Source organism: Ornithodoros turicata, chromosome 7 (assembly GCF_037126465.1).
Source record: "Ornithodoros turicata isolate Travis chromosome 7, ASM3712646v1, whole genome shotgun sequence".
NCBI lineage: Eukaryota > Metazoa > Arthropoda > Arachnida > Ixodida > Argasidae > Ornithodoros > Ornithodoros turicata.
The window spans coordinates 52,859,655-52,878,562 of record NC_088207.1 but is presented as its reverse complement, the minus strand read 5'-3'; the positions used below and the strand labels follow the sequence as shown (position 1 = coordinate 52,878,562).

General features: G+C 45.7%; 1 protein-coding gene across 2 annotated transcripts in view; it reads right to left on the bottom strand.

The window, feature by feature from the left end:
• Positions 1-18,353, bottom strand: part of LOC135400086 (ras-related and estrogen-regulated growth inhibitor-like protein) — a 134,690-nt gene extending 116,337 nt beyond the window's left edge. For both annotated transcript variants that reach the window (XM_064631824.1, XM_064631825.1), the window contains exon 1: positions 18,197-18,353. The gene's annotated coding sequence lies outside the window, so the exon portion shown is untranslated. The remainder of the gene's footprint in view (positions 1-18,196) is intronic.
• Between the last annotated feature and the right edge of the window lie 555 nt (positions 18,354-18,908).

Sequence of the window (18,908 nt, the reverse complement as noted above, 5' to 3'; positions counted from 1 at the left end):
GGAGAAGTGTCGTTCACCTTGATAAAGGACCAATTTTAGATCATTATCTATTTTCAACATCTCCTACCCTCCCGTTTTTCCGAGGTAGAAGAAAAATACAGCACTTCATGTCAGGAGCTCCCCGGAGTATTTTGAACAGAAACAAATGGAGAGGAAAACAACTCTCTGTTTTGGCTGTCCCTAGCGCGATACCATGCAGTGCTGGATTCGCGTTAAAGAGGAACGGGGCGTCCTGGAGTAGCCAGTCACGAGTGTTTTGGAACTAACATCTCCAGTTTTTTCTTCTTCAAATCAATCAATCAGGAACGGCGCCCGCCACTTTAAAAAAACACGAAACTTCGACCCATAACCACGCTCCTATGCAACCAACTACCATCTCTGATGAAATGGTTGATTTGTTGTAAGCGGGGTGTTTTTTTCTGTGAGACTTGCGCAATTTTCTCAACTGTCACAAAAGGGCGTACACCCTACGCTTTCCACAAGTCAGGAGTGGTAACGGTATCATTTTCTGCAATGGCTGGCCCTCGGCGTGTTATGCGGTGAAGTCCTCGAACATGACCGGTAAGTAACTTTCTGCGACAGTTATGCGGAAGAGCATATACATAAAGGACAAGTGAGGGTCGACGCAGTTATGAAAGCGAAACCAGTTCCCTGTTTGGGTTACCTTCGGAAAGGGCAAGGCCAAATGTCCGTTTACTCTCGGGCATTTTCATGCATATTAAGCGTAGGCACCTCCAGCGCCACCCAAGATGTTTATCGGGTATTTGCAGCTATCATCCTATATGTATGGGCGCAGCGCGTAGAAATTACGTGCAGTCCCGTTTATAGTTCTATTGACTCGAATAAAATAGGACTAAATCAAAAAGGCCGCACGGACTCGTGAACTGCATGTAACGTTGTGCTAGTGTTTATTCTCTTCTTTCTTTCTTTCCTTTCGTTTTGTTACTTGTTTTCTTCCCCTTTCCTTTCTTTTTGTTGCTTTTTGTTTTTCTTTCCTTTTTTTTTTGTGATTCCTCCGTGTTTCTTTTTTCTTTCCTGCCTTTGTTTCGATTACCCCCTTTTTTTCTTTTTCCTTCCTTTTCTTTTTGATTCTACTTTTTGTTTTTTGTTTTCTTTCTCCTTCCTTTTCTTTTTCCCCTTCCCCCTTTTTTTTCGGAATAGCAAGCCGGCTCTTTGCCTGGCTAACCGTTCCTTTCTTTTTTTCTTAATAAACATATCCCCCCCACTCCCCCGCACGGCAATAAGAAACACAGCAGGTACAGCAGAGCCTCAGCTTGAATTTAGTCATCACCAGGTAAGCAAGGAAAAAAAAAACATGGATATGTGGGCTTCGTCAACATGAATGCTTAAAGCTGCATGCTATAACGAATAACAACTACAGAGAAATAGTAGTAAAAAATCGAAGAATGATATATGTGAAGGGGGTCTCTGGTCATTTACACATGGTCAAAATATTTTGTAAGCAGGCTTTGATCACTTGCAGCACGGGAGATGATGATCAATTACCAAATCAGAAGAACAACAAAAAATGAGCGCGCAGCGAGTCGTTTGGAACCCCCCCCCCCCCTTTTTTTTATCCGTAGTGGTCAGTATCTAACTGCAGCAGATCGAATATTCCTTACCTCGTGGAGACCTGCAGCAGATCGAATCTATCTCTTGAAGACGAGATTCATGGTGGATCTTTAAACAACTATTCTTGCGGGTCTGGATGAATATCATGTTGCATTCTAGAAACGCTCCTTGGTACAAAAACGCGATCGGCCTGTGGCCCCACCCTGGCCACTGTACTTTTTACACGTCGTTAGAGTGTTACAGCATGAATGTATTAGCTCACACATCCTTCTCGAAGCTGAATGATGAACAACTGCCTGGCCATAAGCGTACATGCGTTCCGCGAAGCCTTCATCCATAAATGTCTCTTTTTGTATTCCCCGCAGTTGGGTGCAAGAGTTAGCCAGAAAACCTGCTGCCCTAACCTATAAAGCGCCCGCATAGTTTCTGTTATTACGATGACACAGTTACAAAATTCCGGTCTTCTTTCCCGAAAGCACTGTGTCTGACTTCATGCACTGATTTTCAACCATCGGAAACGCGTGTTGACGATTCCGAAAAGGTCAAGGCAGCCCCCATTCAGGAACGCTAACCACACTGACTTCCAGTTCTACATCCAGATACCCGTATAATTTAGGCACTCGTTTAGCTTCCGGCGTATATCTCATCGAACAACTTATGGGCTACCTGCCTGCCTAAAGCATGAATGATTCCCGTACAAAGCGCAATAAGAATCAAACAAATCCCTCCTATCGACCGTGATCGTCTCTAGCGTTTCCAGCTCGGAAATATCGTTCCTGACCTGGAACTTTGTGCTCCTCGAAGTCATTTATCTTCATTGATTTCATAGCGTCGAGGGCACAGCGATGTACAGTGGCGCCGGCACCGGCTAGGTAGCGAGACTAACCGACCCGCACACGTCGACATGATGTATAGTGTTCTGTCTGCGGGCTCATTTCATTGATCGAAATACGGAACAAAAACTGGTGAAATATCCTGAAATAGGAAACACGCGGAGGTACATGTCAAGAAAACAGAATCCCGAGAGAGAGAAAAGAAAAAGGGAAGGAATTGCAGCTTCATTCTAGTTTCCTATATTGCAAATTCGCATATATTTCCACATTAGTCCTCTGAGTCAGACATTCACTCCACAGTACTGGAAATGATCGTTGAACTTCAAGTCTAAAATTGCTCTTTTCGACGCTTGATGCGTAAAGCATTCACTCAATGCTTTCATACATCAAGCGTCATGGAACAGCTGGTCGCGCCTACGTTTCCTTTATTTTTTTTTCCCTCTTTCTATGTAGGTGGTGGTGGTGATGGTGGTGATGGTGAAAGGGCTTGCCGTTGTCGGCCTCACGTATATGTGGGCAACGTCACGACTGACGCCCTGGGGAAATGTGCGTCCTGGGCCGACTTCTAGGGGAACTGTGCCGACATATGTCTGAAAGCGTCTGAGGAAAACTCTTTCTATGTAATGTACTAGTTGCAAAGCAATAGCACCAATGACAGCCGTACGTGTCGTTCCGTCCGTTACAGCATGATAGAAACGCGTCACAGTGAGCGCGTGACCAAAAATTTACCACCACCAATAGCAACCCCCAACAAAAAAAAAAAAAAAAGCTACCGCATTTGAAGACGTTTAGCACAGTGTTCAAAGATGCAGCCTTTTCCTTTTTTTCATTTTTTTTTTCTGAGCATGCACATGCAGTAATTGCGACGCACAGACGTGGGCAGGTGGAGACAGGACATCAGGAAGGAGTGGGGGACAGGGGGGGGGGGTTATTACTGTGCATCCTGGGACGACTTCACGGGGACCTGTGCCGGCATTCGTCTGGAAAATCTGCCCGAAAACCTCGAACATTCGAACCTCTGTCACCTCCGAGTCTCGGCGTGGAAAGCGACCATCCTATAACCACTATGCCACGTGGGAGCTGGTATATACGCAGTGTTGTACATAATTACCGAGAGCTCAATAATAATAAGTGATGTGTCCCGAATATCTAACACCTCTTTGCCTTGTATTTCTCCCAGCAACTGGCATATCTTTCGCATAGGAAACGTATTGTGTTCCACTCCCCCCTCCCATCGTGCGGTGCAATTTATGAGACACGTGCGCTGTTGGCGTCAAGTGCTCTTCCACCGCAGAGCCTCGTGCAAAAGTTTTACGGGGCCGTCGACCCGTTAGGTACCGAAGGGGACTTTCGTTGTTTTTGCGTACGCGTTGATCGTTAACAAGTTATTGCGGTTTCTCTCGCATATCATTTCTGAGTCGCGATTTTCCACGATGCCTCGAGCTACGGCTGGCCGTTCCAAGCCAGGACTATATACATCCCTCTCGTCTTACAGTATGGTGCCGTGATGAATGCCAAATGATTAGATATGCGATGCTGCGTTACGCAGGTTTTGTCGAGGTTCTCAGTCCAGTTCACTCGTATTTAAACGCAGGAAAACATCCCACATCATCATCATCATCCATTCATGTATGTTGTTGTTGTTGTTGTCACTCGCATTTGCACCGGATCCGTTGTAGCGGTTGAAATGGAGCTCTATTTGAAGAGGGGTTAAATAGAGATTGAAACACATGGTTTGTGGGCGAAGTACTGCGTGCAGTCTTATTCCAGTTTCCCAAGATAGCCTCTCTGCTCCAAGAGCATATGTGATATTACAATCTTGGCCCAGTTTGCGTTAGCGATTGCGTCTCTGGCGGAGCAATGACTCGTGTCTTCCGCGTTAACTAATTTGAGATGAGGGATCTGGAGTTGATGCAGGACTATCGTGAATCTGTAGAATAATCGTGAATTTTTACACACATACACATAAAGAAGACGATGATGATGAAATGGGGCTGATGCCGTCCAGCAGGCTGGGAGTTGCACCAACTCGCTACATAGTCATGTCTTCAAAAGTGCTGGCGTTGACAACATTTTGTATACATTCGTATTACCAAGAAAAACAGCACGAAACAGGAACTGAATCAATAGCACGAAACATCTTCTACTCAAGATCCGTGTCGGATGTTCTGCCTGCGGCAAAACTCAATGCAATGTCTCGATCGAAAGATTCGCAATCTTCTTGCGCAACATAATCAGACACGTTCAGCTCACCTGACCTCACGTTGAGCACGTTCTCCAGATCCCTACAGCTGAATAACAAGAGAACGATCGTAAATCGCTCTAAGAGAGCAAGCAGTCACAAATACCCCCCCCCTTTCCCAACCCATTAGAAACATCAATTACCTAGAGCTCTGTAACTAAGATGTAAGCCAAACGTCGCGGTCTTGCCTGAAGTGACAACGGTCTCTTGTTTTGTCAGCTCCGTGCAGAATACAGCTAATTATGGCGTAATATACCGTTGTGTCTGAACGAACTGACAGAGAAGGGCGGGTGATAAAAATGCCAGGTACGGAAGCGTTCGGAAGACTCTGGGATGCTGTAATTGTACGCTAACTACTATATATTATTACCTGTGTACCAGGCGGAAATTCGACCTCCTCCGTACCTGGTACTTTTTAGTACCTGCAGGTAGAAGCGTATACGAAGAGGGGAGTCAAGTCCTGTAGATCACATAAACAAAATACAGAAGCCGACACTGAAGATTTTTGTTTAAGTTTAATTTGTACAAGCTTTCGCGTGGAGGTCCACGCTTCCTCAGGTACCTGCAGGTACGGAGGATCTCTCCAGTACAGCTGTGCATTCTTCAAACTAAAGGCGCGATACATGTGTCGGTGAAGCAATTTATGTAGGTGCAGAACTTATATGGTAGCATGATGACGAAGGTGGTGCTTAGTCGAAGTGAAGAGTTAAAAAAGAGAGACAACGCAGGAGACAAAAGGGGAAATGAGAGTTCGTTCACATGCTTCAAAACTCCGAAGAAAGCAAAAACAAAAGCAACTTCGGGAGAAATTACAGCCCATATATGGCAATTCCTCCACATCTTAGTCCCCTGACCCTCAAACTTACTCCCCAGCACTGTGAACAGTTTTCCCACCCCCCACACGAACTTACGTGTATTTAGCCCGGAAAGGGACTAATGGTTGCGGCTATAGAGTCACTGAATAGCCTCAGTGAATCTAGTTGTGGCAAAGCACCTACTGGGGATACCTAAAAGATCCCCCCCCCCCCCTGGAGCGTACAGCCTCCTTGAGTATTTTTTTCCCAAAAAGGGATAGATGTGAAACGGTGTTTCTTAAAGTTTTGCACCTTTATCCTTTCTGCAGCATTTTTCTAACACCACCGGTCCTTACTTCCCGCGATACATGGAGAAAGGTTCGTCGACCCCCACAACTTTCGACTATCCATCCCGGTTAACAGAGAGCGCGAACTACTCCGCAACGGTCTAATGTTATTTTCGCGTTCCAGGATCGACCAATTCGAAGATATACCTACACGATTCCCTTCGTGATTTCTCCCTCGACAGCTCGACACCTCGATGGGATCTTTCCTATAACGATGAAAGACGGGAGTCACTGAAAAGGTCAGCCAGATGTAGGACTCGAACCCATATCTTCTGGATTACCGAATTGCCTGGATTCCAGCCTCAGAACATCAGTTCTCTCATCTGTCCTATACTCGGCGTTGTACAACGAACGCCTCGCAGGAGTTATCGGGAGCTAAATAAAGATGGTGCCACACGACGTGTGCCAATTTCGTAAGGCGGGATGACAGAGAATCATTGCGAAGTGCGCTGTATGATTTCATAAAGTTGGTCCATGATGCCGTTCTATAACGATCCTATTACGAGGTGGGAAAGTTCAGCGCCTGAAAAGAGACTTCGTTATTGATATATGTCTCCGCTCTTTTGTGTTATGTGTACACCTTCAGCTCTTGCTGGACACTTTGAGCTGTTTTCTGAATGTCGTAACAATACTATATAGGTGCCTGCTTCTCCAATCATCATTAGAAAATAAAGTTGTTGTTATTTACGTGCCTGCTTGACGTAACACATATAATTTATTTTATTTTTCGGAACGTTGCGTTGAACTGCAATTACACTATAGATGCCGCGTGCAAAACGCCACTCGCACGCCGTACTAAAAGAACGATCCGCCTCGATGCATTTGGGCCCGGTCCAACACCGTCGAGGACTTGTGATGTTCTTGGAGTTCCTCTTGGCTACCGGCTTGCTCCAGGCGCTGTAGGGTCCTCCCCTGCATCTCACGGACCATTGGCGCTTCTTTCATGTGCTTCTTCCTTTTGTGTGACGTAGCGTTGCGCAACCAGAGGACGGGAGTTCAAGAGTTGTACTTGCACATAACTTCATTTTCATATTTCACATCTCACGCTTCTCGTGTAATGGGGTAGTGTACTGCTCCCAAGCGGTGAATCACCCCAGGCCATAGTCCTGATTTAGTTGTTGTTGTTGGGCCCGGTTTGTCACGTTTCCTTACCGCACGTATCGAAATACAGAGTACTTCGTAGATAACAGGAAACCTTCATCAAGAACTCGTTGACATATTATATGGTGCGCGGAAAAACAGTATTTCATTTTACGTTATTTCATGCAATACATCCTTCGCAAGCATATCAAGCTTTTCGAAAATTTTTGCGCTCTGCAGCTCACTGGATTCTAAAAATATATTTATTTATTTATTTACCAGCCTATTTTGGGAAACTCGACAGTGTCCCTCATCAAGAGGGCACTTTTCCTGCAATACTTGTGCAACGGCATTGAGACCCACATCATAAGAGCTTTGATTTGCCTACTTCCTGGAGCCTCATATGTTGAGAAATATACTTCCGTTACGTGTTCGTAAAGTGAACCGACACCGCTTACATACGTATAATAGCACAAAGCTTTACAGTAGCTTGTTATATACAGGCAAGCTACATACATGATCGGCCGCATTGACAGGATCATCCATCACACATTAATAGCTCTCTTAGCTAAACAGTGTATACATGCCGTACTTCCACCGAGAAGTGAACACACCTCGGGATAAAAGACACACACACACACGGCAGCTCCATACCTCCGCTTCTATTTGCTGCGTGTAGTAAAGTTGAATGGCTTCTAAATCCGCACGTCACTCATCTTCTAAACTTCCTCGTAACTCTTAATCCAACGCATGATGAGACTTCAATACAAAAGTCGACCACACATATAGAATGTGTGTGCGTAGGATGTGTCCATCATATTTTTAGCCTGACCTTCGCCCTGAGTTCACGGTGAATGGAGGAAGAATGGGTGGCTGTGGACAAAGGTCACCGACGAGGGCAGGTTTCCGCTACCGCAACTCCTGCGCTGAAACACCTCTTGTCATCATCATCATCATCATGTATCTATTGCTGTTCACCCACATGTCCCGTGTTTTCGTCCGCTTGTCGTCGTTCTTTCATGTTCGCGCACCTCCAGTTCCAGCTACAGATCACGTGACCTAGAACCGTGACACAGCCATGGTAACATTAACTGGTATAGGTGGCAGAATGTGGCTATGTATATAGAGGAGGAAGTATAAGCCCACACAACCACTAACAGTTTTCTTCCACAAATACGGGAACCGAAGTGGATATATTAGAAACGAAAACCACCAAGAAAACGGGGCACTTTCTTCAGCTTGAAAGTTGGTGAACAAAAAAAAAAAAAAAAAGAGAGAGGTGAGAGACTACCCTGAATTTGGAAGCCGAAAGCAGAAGGGTTTCGTTTGTGCGTTCAGAATGGGATCACAGATCCCTGTCCCTGTTATTTTTTTCTTAAGATGACGTTTAGAGGTGAAGTCGTATAAGCACTTGCAGTTCTATAAATAATGTTGGCGAGCACACACGTGCAAAGGTAGCGGTGGATTTCTCACAGTCGCTTTCTTTTTTTTTTCACTCCGGGAATACCACCGCTTTCTCAAGATAAGGAATTTCCGATGTTCCTGATGTTCCAGACGTGGAAGATGTTACCGCTTGCTTTCAGATGAAGGCAAATAATGAGAAGGATGCGTACAATTCCTTTCCTGAGATAGTCGCCGTCGTTGCAGATTTGTAGTTAGCCACCATTGCGTGCTGTATACCCTCTGTGACCATATGACTGACCACACGATCGTCATGTCAACCAGGACGAGGCGGTAGACACTATGTCCACACGTAGGTCGTCATGGGTCGTTCTGGTCGTTTCTCTAAGAGTAGCAAGCCAAGTATTGGCTAATCTCTATTAGGACTTAAAAAGAAGATGACGGGTCGTTCTGGGTCACACGCAAACTAGCATGCTCTCACTTGGACAAAGACGAAGACCTAGTATGGTTCACCATAGACCAAGCGAACCTCTACTTCACCCCCCTCAACCCCCCGGTCTAATAAGGATGAGAACTGCTCAGAAGGAAACATCTAGAATTTGTCCCAAGGTACGAAGTATGACATACCTCTGGCTCAAGGCACTATATATCAAACTTGATTGGGCTGGGTGGGAAGGTGAATCTGCGCTTGAAAGAAAATCGGGAAACAAAAAGACGGACAGCGCCTAGTTTGGACGTAACCAGCTACAAGCCCTATTCATGTATATCAAGATAGGTATAGACCTGTCGCTGGAGACAAGGGAATGAGCTCTGGTACCAACGCTTCCACCAGGCGATCGGCATTGATGTGCGGTGCGTCCAAACTCGATTCCTCCACCAGCGTATAAAGATAAACGGTCCCGAGCATTCCCACAGTCAGGACTGCGTACAAGCAACTCTTCAATATCCACATCCAGAAAAAGTACACAGGCCAAGTTCTACCCTCATTCATTCAACACTGTAACTCCGATCACGCCACCCGATATTCTCGCTTCCTCACTCTTTTTCTTTCTTTTTTTTTCGCACACTCGTGCGACAGTATCTCGACTCCTTCATTACCGTCTCTTTGATATCGCTTGATTACATCTTGAATTTTGAGCACACAGCTTAATGAGTCATGGAGAAGACAAGTAGTATAGACTCATTTTGTGGAGCCACCATCTCCATAGTTTTCTCTCAAATCCATACCATTCCATTCCTCATTCATACCACGAGGGACTAGTATACCCCAGCAATATGCAGCAAAGTACAACATTAGCAGTGACAGCTACCCAGCAAACCATATATATCCAGAAAATGTCTACAGGATATCCCATTTTGGACGTTGGGATATCCCACGGACTTTTGCCACAGAGCCCATTGACATCCAGGAGACACTTCTGTGGACTAGCACTTCTTAGTCATTTGTAGATCCACTGAATATCCCGGGAACGTCATTTTAGGACATATGGACGTATGTGGGACATCATGCAAGCATGTTCAACTTTACCTTTTAAAAGTTATGCTAGTGTCAATTACGTTTTTTTACGCGGTCTACGTGATGTTCTGAGCAGTCCTGGGGAATGAAGTTACTTGTAAGCAGTTAAGATCGCCAACCAATTCTAATACCAGTACAAGAAACTCCACCGAGAAATCCAAAGCATGGGAACAAATACAGAAACAAGAAAGTTCGCACAACGAAGTGCACTGATTGCAGTCTCATGCACGACCAAAAGCGTGACAGTTGCGCATCAGGCCTTCAGACACGTACGAGGAGGGAATGGTTAAGAAAACATTCACGTAAGCCGGGCTACCTACCATTCGCGGGAGAGTTATTGACGGCTGACATCGGCGAAGACGACCCTTATGCAAATGCGAAGGGAGTGTAATGCTCGCAGTTCTTGTTTTGAGCCGTGAGTTGCGAGAGCGAGGAACAAAGGTGTCTTGTTTTCGTTGCTTGTACGTAGTCAGTCTACAGAGAAAAAGTCTATTTGTGGAACGGGGTTTCGGGCACTTTATCCGTTGACCTTGGGACGATTTCCTCGTGGGTCGTTCACGAGGCAAGCCAGCTGCAGTAAATGGTGATAATTCGTGTCTTCTACGTCGCGAGACAACAGTGATGACCCAAGCTGCGCAACGTACTGGAAGTGCGAGTGCATACGGGTAGACCAAGGTTGTTTTGTTCGTGGGCAGACCTGCTGAATGAAGGGTGCGTTTTTTTATTCTACCCGGGTAACCCCCGGGTTACGCACCACGTGACCCGAGTGAGATGTCACGTGACCTGTGGGTAGGTACCCCCCGTTTAGAAATTTTCGCCCATACGCCCGTTTCAGAGAATATGACGGCCGAGGCAGACGACGTTTTTGACGAGGACATGATTGTAGAAGTTGCGGCACATGTGCTGCTTGACGCATTTGACGAAGGGGAAGATGAAGGGGATGATGCCTGCATGCTAGTTAAAAGACGCGGGACTCTCACTTGACGTCGTGTGACGTCATAACCCTCTGCTACCCACCTGCTGAGCTGGGTGAGTGAGAGTAGGTACCCAGAGTAACCCTCGAGCGACGAGAGTTGATTTTTCGCCGGTAGGCTATGACGTCACTTCCGTCACACTCGATTCTTCGCCCAGTAAGGGTTACCCCCCGAGTTACCCGGGTAGAATACAAAAACGCACCCGAAGCGTCACGTTGATAACACACCTGCCAGCCACACCCACACTGCGCTGCTTGGGATGTAACAAAGTGTTGTACAGCTCGCATCAAAGTTAACTTGAACGCTTACGGCCTGCACACACTGGTGGTGCTTAGTAGAAATAATGGCGGAAGGTGTTCGGGTCATTCCATTCCATTCCAATGAGAGGGGCGGGGGGGGGGGGGGTAACCCTCGTTGACGGAGGCGTTGTCGTCTGCTAGGCTCTGTCAGGGTGGCTCTCTTCCCGCTTTGCAGGCTGGAGCGGTGTTCAAGTTAACTGTGACGCTCGTTACTCGTTACTTGAGTAAATAGTAGCTTTGATACTTCCTGTTCAAGGTAACAGTACGGCTAGCGTTACTAAAGTAACGCGAAACTTTACCCGACACTTTTGCTGAAAATACGTCGCGCATGGAAACTGCAACGTTGAAATCTCGCTAACGTGAACACTCCCTTTGTTTTATATAGCGAATTGGGAGAAGACCGTTTTGCAACAAAAAAGCGGAATGTTTATTTTACGGCTTTTTGGTTGACTTTTTAGCAGTAGCTGGCGCTCAAAGTTTTCGCCCGTCATCCTCGTGCGCTTTCCTTAGGCGTGACATGGAGATCGCGTTCCCGTAAATTTGTACCGGAAGTACTTTTAAGATACCGATTTACAACTGCACTTCGATAACGAAAAAAAGTATCGATTACAGTAACGCCGTTACGTAAAACATCACAGATACATTAGCGATTCACCAAAGGACGAACGCAACTGTTTTGACTTCTTCGCATCCGCTCTCATATCGTTAACGGATGATTAGATTAGACGAAAGGCTGGAAAATTAAACTATTCCGGCGACGTAACGTGCGATTGGTAAAAATGAAACTTAACAACTGCTGCAACAGATTGTATGTACTTTCGTTGGATGTACTTTCCCGATGGATCTTTCTTCCCTTTGGATCTTCCACGCACTTCCGCGTTTGTATCTTTCCCTGTGTATATTTTTGCCCCGTTGATGTCCTCTCTCGTTTGGAACTCCCAATGGATGTTTCTTCCGTGTGGATCTTCGTTCTCGTTTGGATCGTTTTTCCCTTTGGATCTTTTTCCTCCGGTCACATGACCCCCGTTAGATGCACTTCCCCGATGGGTCTTTTTTGCCCTTTGGATCTTTTTTTCCCCTCGGTTACGTGACCCCCGTTGGATGCACTTTCCCGATGGATCCTTTCTCCCGTTGGATCTTTCTTCCACAAGCGCATTTACATGCACGCGACCAGAGCGTGTCGTATCGAGTTAGCGCAGCAAATCCTCTCCGACAGGGCCACGTCAACCAATCCACCGGTCGGGATAGGTGGCGAGGAGGTGCGATAACTCGATACGATGCGCTTATGTCACAATCACGTAACTGTGGCTCATGTGATTGTATCCAAGCCAGGCACCAGACAAACATAAAAAAAATAACACAACCTGGAAGATGCGACGGATTCGACGGATGCGAAGATATTTCTCTGTTCGTCTGGGTATGAAAAAGATATTCGTTATATGATCAACAGCAAGTGCGTCATTGATTGCACTTTCGTGAAATACCATTTAGCGACGTCGCGTGTTCCAGCTTGACTTACACAAACTGGGTTCCTATATCTGTCAGAGAGAGCTCGCTGCCATAGTTTCGATTAGGAGTATATCACTTCCAAACGCAATCCCGCGAGAAACATCGCGTTTATAGCTGAGAGAAGGCAGCTTATAGAACGGACCTCATATAACACACCTCGTGCCCGGCAGACAGATAAACAGCTTACACATTCCTTACATGAGTGACCCTTGCAGAGAAAACGGATAACATGCTTCCCCCGAAGGTAGTCCGCAAATGAAAGAGCGTACAGTTGCGTCATTTAGTTCACAGCTGTATCACGCGAAAAAAGGAAAATCGCTTCGTCATAACCAGGGATTTTTACAGCACCCTCTCTCCCTCCTCTCACGAAGATATTGCAACCGCCCCAAAATACCTGCCAAAAAAAGCCCCAAAAAAGGCAGCATATACGGGTGTCAGACACCCTGACTGAATTCCAACAATTACCTAGAATGAAATTACCGAGAATTACCTAGAATGAAAAATCCTGGGCAACTCCATGGTCACATGTTCCAGCTTCCATGTTCCAGCCTCAGAACCTCAGTTCTCTCATAGCAATATAGAGTTCTAAGTGAAGCGTACGCAAAGAAACAGCATGTTCACGCTGCGTGTGCACTAAACGCAAAGTTCCGTTCGGTGCATGCGGCGTGTGCATCCGAAGTTTCCTTTTGGACGCCAAGTGGTACACGGTACTAAAGCTCCTATATTGTTTCGTTTGCACACAACACTTCTCTGGGAGTGGGAACGAAATTAGAGATAAACGGCTGTCCGGCAACTACTTACTTCACGCGACACATAACGTCCACTGCTCCTGTCATGTCCTCTGCTACCGAATGGTGACAAGCGAAATTCGAGCTCGACCTCAATACGGAATCCGTCCAACAACAAGAAGAGAAAGCAACACGAATGTAATCATTGCCGCTGGATATCACGGACGAACCAAACTGTCATTTACAGGTTAGTCGCAGACGACAAGAAAGCGTGAAGCGAAGCGAAAATGGGCCTAAACCCCATAACGGTATTCACTACTGACCTGCTTCCTTCAGAAACGTTTCGCCGTCGCGTCTGTCACCGATGATAAACACGGCGCGAAAGTGACCTCAAGGGAAAAACGCGTAATGGCCCACAGAGATGGGAGATGTTTACGTGTCCGCTCTAGCAATCCTTATGTAGCGGATGATCGATGCACAGGGAGTCACGTCCATTTTTGGTAGGCACCGGAAACAGTCCAGTTGATAGAGGGTGCTAGTAGACCGTTGATGACGTCAGCGTGAAGCTACCGTACCTAGGTGAACCAATGGCAGCGTGCACGTGCATGGCTGAGAGTCTTATCTGTTGTTTGGGAGCGGTAGACGCCGTACTTCGAAAGCCAGGTCACAGTTTTAGAAGATCGGAAAGTGTTCACGATAACGGTCCCGACAACATGAGCGTGTTTCGCTCACTTGGTGTTGCTTCGGTTCTTTTCTTGTTATTTTAAGTGGCTAACTTTATAAGGGTAAACAAGTGCAGCTTTAGACAATTACCTCCCCAGGGAAGAGGAGAAAGTGTTGTGCGTGCCGCGTTAGTGTTTTTGTTCCTCGTTGCGTTGTGTTAGTGTTGTCGTTCCTCCAAACTTGTTCCTCGATTTTGTCCACCGTTCAAAGAATCGCTGAAATGGACTGAGATAAAAATGAATAACACGTTGGTACAAGTTCGGAAAATCTCGTTCTCCTGCGATATCTTCTTAGTGCATGTTCTCCTCCGCGGGCATCATCAGCTTCTTCTTCTTCTACCAATCAAAAGCATCTCGCACGATAATGACGCTAGCGCGGATAACCGATGCTGTGCTCAGAGGAGGAGGAGGAAAAGCCACAAAAAACGAACGCAAGCCCCCTTGAACTACACCAACTGTTTCAAAACGAAACATTCCGGTTACACGTACTTTAGGCACCCACTATTTTGCTCGCACCTTCACTTCAACCGCGTTTTGTCTCCGGACACCACCTTTAAACGTACAACTCTGAAACCAACATCCCAGTCCCCCTGTTCCTCACGTGGTATCCATAGGGTTCTTCGTTTTAGGCTTCAATCCGAATTTTTCACGCTAATTCCTCCCCGAACCAATTTTCAAGAATTCGGGAGAAACCCGATATCTACCCGAAATTCTAGCATTCCTTCAACTTGTCGATCTCGGTAAACCGCCGGAAAAGTGAACCATAATATCTGCAAAGAGGAGGGCTATTAGTGACAACCTATTTGTCCTCCTTCTGGAATCCCCTCCTGCAGGAGTCAAAGAGTAACTGTTGTGGAGCTCAGGCAAGTGTTTGAATACCGCGGTCATTCACTATCCCAGTTCCGAGCGGAAATATAAAGATTATTGTTTCTCGTCCCAGCGTCACAGCTGTGGGCTTGTTTTATATGCCTTTTCGTTTCTCCCGAAAATTCCCCGGTGACATATCAAACAGAGATCATAGCGCCCGATTTTTCCCTCCCGAATTTGAAAAGTCATGAAACTCGAAACCGAAGAAACCTAGGTATGACTGGTACAAATAATGTTTCTCACAACTCTTCTTTCCCCATTATCTACAGCACCACGGGGAGGAGTCATAAACGACCTGCATCCACCCTCAATCTCACTATCTTTACCCTTACATATATAAGTACTTACTTCAAACGAAAACGCAGACTCGTTTTTTTCTGCCACACCCAAAGCTCAACTGACCTGTCCCCATTTCTGCTCTCGTTCCAAAACACAAACGGCATTATTTTTCTTCTGCGTTTTTATCTCCGTGTCCGAATGCGCAGACAGTACATTACTTTCTTTGCCGCGCTGGGACAACGCAAAAGTCGATCATGTCCAAAAAGAGCGGAGCACTCGGCCTTCTCAGGCTTTCTATTTCGTTGCAGAGAAAACTTTATTTTCATTCTAGCCGATGGACTTTGCACTTCTTTTTCAGGACGGCAGATGCGCAGTCGAGCGGTCAGGGGGCCCGCGTGTTAACATGATGCGCTGTTGTCGTACGATCTGCTGCGGAGGGGACGTTGATGATGATGATGATGATTCGGGGTTTTATGGCGCACGGACAACTAAGGTCATAGCTGCGGAGGGGACGTGCTTTCATCTAGACTAGTGGAAGTGGTATGCGAAGTCTTAGTGCTTAGCCCGTGCTACAACGTGAGGTTTCATTTCCCAACAGGCTTATTGCTTTCCGATGCACGCAGTAAAAACGCCTCTTTTACTTTTTGGCTCGACCGGGTTGTACGACCAAATAATGCGTGCGCAAAAACGGCAAACGTACTCCGCACTTTTCTTTCTCTTCTTCTTCCTTTTATTATTATTATTATTATTATTATTGTGTATTTGCTCCGTTTGAGTTCTGTCCTCGTGCATATATCTCCCCATACTCGTGGAATTATTACCAACAACTAGCCCACACCAACTTGCTTACATTCTATTACTATGTTCTACGATATTTGTAGATGGCGCGCGAGAAAGGCCTTTGATCTGCACGGCGTTCTAAAAACTCCTAGAAAACTTCTCTCAACTCAATGAAAGAGACCGTAAGAGAATGAGTGTGGTCGACGTCATCACGTGACGCAGCGGAGACAGTGGAAATCTGTTCGAGACATCGGCGGTTCGTAACCCGTGGCCTCTCCTTCAATCAACATTTGCAGAATGGCTGGATTTCTATCTTGTTGATACGTACAGCAGGTTTCCCAATATTATAATTGCGAAACACAGAAATACCTCAGAGACCGTTGTGGTGAAATTTTATACACTGCCGCTGAACTACCACAATTCCTAAAGTTACATGCTCCATTCGCAGTAGCTTAGAGGAGGGCTGAAGTGCTCTACGAAACAGGGACGTTTTTACCGCTGTGATAGAGTCAACAAAAGCGACGAAGTCGTGCAAAAGAAAGTGCTGCCTCAACAGGAAGCGCTTCGATCCGTGTGCCGACGACGAACCTTCTTGCTTCAGGAACAGGAGAAAAACGTCAGTGTGACGTATACCTTTTATTCTCTTCGGACCTTACAATGCCCTCATTCTGTGTCAACAATACAGACATGTAGGAGGGAGTATTCCCCCGCGATTATCCGACCTGAATCTCTCTTGAGAGAGCGGTGCCCTTTTGCCATCCGCGTCCCTAATCAACATTGTTTTTCGCGTCAGCAGAGAAAATATCTCAGTAACGAAGCATAAATAATTAAACGACGACACGGAGTCAACTAGGTCGCTCTGCAGTTATCCGACGTACTTATCACGTGCTAAAACAAAGTCCGTTTCCCAGCCAATTAGCGACAGCAGCGACTCGCGGGTCATGGGTTGCGTAGCGGATCATGGAGCAAATTAGCAACGACGAAATACTTGAGCTGAAGTCCGGGTTAAGCTTTAAGCGTTCGTTACGTCCTGCAGGCAGTGTACCGCGCCAAGGAAAATTGAGTGAAAAAATATATTTCCCTACGTGTCATAGATGGCGAGATAACCCCTAACTTCGGCGTGTAGATGTGACTTCATAGGAGAAAGAGCCCTGGCTATTTCTATTGGTTCATATACGCACGTGACCACTCCCGCGGCCGCTTCACTAGCGGAAACGCCTGCAGTGGTAAGCCTGTGTTTCCTGCAACTTTTATTAATTAACTTATCCGTGTTCAACTTGACGCGAAGTGTCACACGCTGAAACATTATTTATCTATTATTCGATCCTACGTATAAGCACGTGGAAGCAACTGCTATGTACAGGTTGAAAGAGAAGGGCAGGAATGAATGGGAGACAGACGTTTAGTACGCGTCCGGGGCCGACTTCAGGGGAAACTGTGCCAACATTCATCTGCAACGTCGGGGGTATTCCACGTCTTTGAGCGCATGTTTTTAAAAAAAAACATCCGTACTTCAGTACGGTACGTATTCTTCTTCATTCGAAAAACGAGGTAATGGAAGTCGAACCAACATATGTATCTCGTCTTTGTTTTAGTTTATGAAGCTAAAAATTGCAGTGTATACACCTGTTCAACGTTCCATGTCGTGGCTAGATGGCTAAGACGATTGCCTTCCTTGTGTATCTCGCAAAACCAATGACACTATTATTTATTTATATATATATATATATATACTCATTGAACGATGCGACAGCATCAATGAGTATCTGTTTCTCTACGTGCAGCCATAGAAGCCATTTTAATCTGTAAGTTTGAATTTCAAACACGTCTAGCATCATTTACTTATTTTTTTAATGGCTTTTCCCCCTCTTTATATATATATATATATATATATATATATATATATATTTGTGTGTGTGTGTGTGTGTGTGTGTGTGAGTGCGTGCGTGTGTGTGCGCGCGTGCGTGCGTGCGCGTGTGTGTGTGTTTGTGTGTGAAGGACACTGGAACATCCGTCCCGAGCAATATCAGTTTAATGAATATCCCTGCCCATGCACGAGCGTGAGTTCGGTCTCTTCGTCGTTACGTCACATATATATATTATATATAATGATATATGAAACATATATCGAAAGCTTACAGCAACACGTCAACAGGACGGATATTTGTGGCCATCCCATAAACATAAAATTATTTGGAGTGGCCCAACTTAATTTTCAGGACTCGCGTTTCCTCCTCCCGTTCATGTACTCACTTGTGATATGCTGCACTATGTCACTGCGTCCTCCAGGTGTGTAACAAGGAATCACATACTGCAGACATAACAGAAAACGGTGCTGCTAGACTCAGCTGAACGCAAACGAGAAAAGTCTTCACGAAGAAGCAAGTTTGAAACACAGCCACGTTTTACCGTAACTTCAAAACAATGACGCATGGTTGTCAGACGGCGTTCTACAAGCTAGAAGCAATTACGCTAATTTTGGCAAAAACAAAAGTTTCGTTCACCCGTAAGCCTATCTCGGCGCAAAAGAATGCCTTGGTGGGCGTAGATGGGCGCAGTCACACAAGCTATATATTCCGTGCAAGAAAATGTTTTCACGTATTGTTTATTGAAAATTTCGGCGGTGCGTATAAAGAGTAAACAATATTTCGTATTCGCTTTCGTCATCTTAAACTGATTCTGAAACTACTACAGCCGTCCGCAAAAATCACAGTGTTTTACTGTTGCAAAAACTACGACATATTTCTTCGCTTAGCCGAAAAGAGGTTTAGAATCGATCATACAAAACTTGCTTTCGCTTGGGAAGCCAACTGTGCCGGGAACAAATTTAGCTGCTCCTTTCCCCATCCCACAACGGCGGTAAAAATTAAATGCGTGGATAGGGTCTTGAAAAGGAGTTGTGCCAGAGTTTCTGCTCAAAATTTGCAACATCTCTTAAGAATGTGGAAAATTTCAAAAAATAACA